General features: G+C 32.2%; 1 pseudogene; it reads left to right on the forward strand.

Annotated features, from left to right (window-relative positions):
- The first annotated feature begins 696 nt into the window (after positions 1-696).
- Positions 697-2,512, forward strand: LOC134267344 (spore germination protein 270-11-like; annotated as a pseudogene).
- The last annotated feature ends 824 nt before the right edge of the window (positions 2,513-3,336 follow it).

Genomic DNA, 3,336 nt, shown 5'->3' on the forward strand with positions numbered 1-3,336 from the left:
GCTGACGTCTCCTATAAAGATATTTTGTTGTAAAATGCTTATTTATTCATCGATAATCAGCTTGAATCATAGTAAGACAAACTTTAAGCTACATTGACTTCCGGTTTGGCGGTTACGGACAAAATAGTTTTTGCGAAATTAAAATAATCTGCCAGTGGAAAATAATTGGTAAAATTTTTTATAGATAATATATTTTTAGGTACTAATTGTACTAAAATTCGGGTAATTAAACTTTGTTTAAATAAAACAACTTATTTATCCATAAGTATAAGTATGTACGATAAAACTAGAAACTTCCGAATGAAAAGGTAAATTCTAGAGCAATTTGGAGGGAAATCCAAACAGGGAAAAATGGAATGTGAAATGTTAGTCTATAAGTAAGGCAATTTTGCATTGTTTTAAAAATGTAACATATATAATTTACTTCATTTATGCAAATGCCAGTGATTTTATAGAATTACAAGTATAAATAAAACAGTATTATTTTTATGATAACGCCATCATGACTTTACTTTCACTTTTGCGTTGCTTAACTTAGCAACCAATGAAATCACTGTATAACATTTAGACCCCAATTACCGGAAGTCAATGTAGCTTAAAGTTTGTCTTACTATGGCTGACTTCGATCATGAACTTGAGTAACTATTGTTGAACTATAGTAACATCGAATCCGATATAGTTTAACTGGAGTGGCGTAATTTTTCTACCATAGTTCTACCCTCGTGTTTCCGTTGGTAGATCGAGTTAAAGATGGCGCCGATAGGTGAGAATTTACTTTATGCAACTAAATACATTTATTTTTTATTGTTTTTCTTTAGTTTTTTCATTTCGCAAAGGTTGGTTTTAGCTTCAAAATATTCCGGCGATATTTTTGTGTAATTTGGTTGTAATATAAAGGTGGCATAATGGAATTTTGACAAAAATATATTTTAATTTTAAACTACATGATTCAAAAGACATGTGTTGTAATTTTTCATTTTTTTTTATAGATTAGAGGAATATCCACTACGATACATTAGATAGTCAGGTTAGTAAAGGTTACTTGTAGTAATGTGCTACTTAATTTACACTGATTTTTCCTCATAAATTTGAAGATTGGGGGGTCTTTTTCTGTCTTTTTATTCATACAAACTTTACTGTAACTGAAAAACTAGAAGAGATAATGGTGTTACAATAGCTCTGTCTTAATATTTATTGATGACTTAAGTTGTCCTACAAATAACATTCCCAAATGCACTGAATTCAGACTAGAGCAGTGAAGAGTATAAATTAAGTACATGTAGTTAATAATAACAATTATATAAAATTCATTGATATTCAATATTTTTTTCCTTCAGAATGCCAAAACTAATAATAAAAGGAGCTAACGGTATTCAGCTTGATATTGAATGTGATGAAGCAACGAAGCAGTCTCTTTTGAGTGGGGATACAGGTAGGAATCAGTACTGCTTTTGTTATTTGTAATCTTCTAAGTAAAGGGTCTACGTCAAAATGATTTATGTCAGCAGATATTCACATATCAGTCTAATAAAAATCAGGTCTTTTAATCCCTTTCTGTGTACAGACGTGTATTAATGCTGGCAGGTCAAAGGATAAAATTTTAATCAAATTGATTACATATATATAATCAAAATTTTCTTAATAATTTGTGATTATTTATTGAAAAAATATTAATAGGGAATAATGTATTCTTTCTTAGACCCACAATTAAAGGACATGATCGTCCAAATGCTGATTAAACAGCAACGTCCTGAGCCCCAGGCATCACTAGGTTTGGCAAAAACTTTACAACAGTCAACCCAAGGAACACCTTCAGCAACATCAAGCACAGGTAATTCCAATCCTAAGTCACAGTTGAAAGCATCAGTACCAGGTTCATCTTCCACCAGCCCTCTTCAACCAGCAGCTCCTCCCCCTTCAAGTGCGTCTCCATCCTCAAGCGATGAATCTTTGAATGCAGGCGTCCACTTATGGACAGATAAGCAAGAGGACTTGCTTGTCCAGCTCCGTCATGACAGGCAAGACTTGTTCGAAAAAAACAAAAATCATGTGAGTTTGTGGACTCAGATCTCAAGAGACTTATCCAATGCTTTCAAAGTAAAAATAACACCAACACAGGCCATAAACAAATACAACAATCTTAAGAAAAGATGGAAAGAAATAATCGATTCTGGAACTGGTACTGAGAGGAAGTATTTTAGATTAAAAGAAGACTTTGATCTTATGTATGGAACAAGACAATCTACAAAACCTGCTTTCACAATCGACAGTTCAAGTAGTGATTCCATTGAATGTCCCACTCCCTCCCATGCTGAAACAGTCACTAAGTCACTAAGTCACTAAGTCAAAGAGTCCAAAAAAAAGTTGCAAAAATGTGCAAAAAAGAGGAAACGCACTGAAGAATTGCTGGAACAGCTTGATGCAAAAGAAAAAGAATTTAATGATAAAATTGAGAAATTCCATGCTGAAAAAATGAAAAGGATGGACAGATTCCTGGATTTGTTCGAGAAGAGTAACGTTTTTGTTATTTTATTATACATAAAAATATATGTTTTTTTTGTTACAATCAAATGTTTGATATAAAAAATGGTTGAAAAACAAATTCTTGTGTTCTGTAGTGTTTTGAGACACTTAATAATTATAACAAATGTTACTGCAGTGTATCTGCTGCAATGCCAAAATGAAACTGTTGGGTGTAATATTGTAATAAAATCACTTGACATTTATTTCAATTCATTTTCATATATAATTTTGAATACTAGTACTAGTTATAATATCCAATATTTTTAGAATCAAAATTTGATTTAAAAAAAAAAGAAAAGAAAAACTGAAATTTGATTATCTTTTATTTGGTTAAGGAATATTTACTAGTTGGAGTCTACGAACAACCCCAGCATGACCATTCTGATAGACATTTTCAAACTGATTAGGATGATTGTCAATATCCTGCTGTTAAAGTGAAATTTTGTGTGAAATTGTTTGTATAATTAATGCTTGATTTATATTATCTTAATCTTGTTGATTTGTAGTAATTGCTCTAAACTACAGACTGCAGTGATCTGTTTATGTGATAAGGTCTTGACCGCTCATTAAGATTTGGCTGGGAAATTTAGCTCTTGTATCAGCATTGCTGACTTTTATCACCCGAGTCTCAGGGGGATTGAATGTCTGAAGTGCTGGCCATGAGAAAATGCAGAATTCATAGTGTTCACAATTAACGGGTTAATTTAGCAGTGATTGGCAGTCTGTAGGTTGGGCAGTTCTTAATATTTAGCGTAGAATTTGTGTGTTCAATTAGTTACTCAGTCGGGTCCTGTGTGTAAAGTGTTACACGGG

The sequence above is a fragment of the Saccostrea cucullata genome, unplaced genomic scaffold (genome assembly GCF_032062105.1).
Source record: "Saccostrea cucullata isolate Sc308-1 unplaced genomic scaffold, CSIRO_AGI_Scuc_v1 ctg3474, whole genome shotgun sequence".
Lineage (NCBI taxonomy): Eukaryota > Metazoa > Mollusca > Bivalvia > Ostreida > Ostreidae > Saccostrea > Saccostrea cuccullata.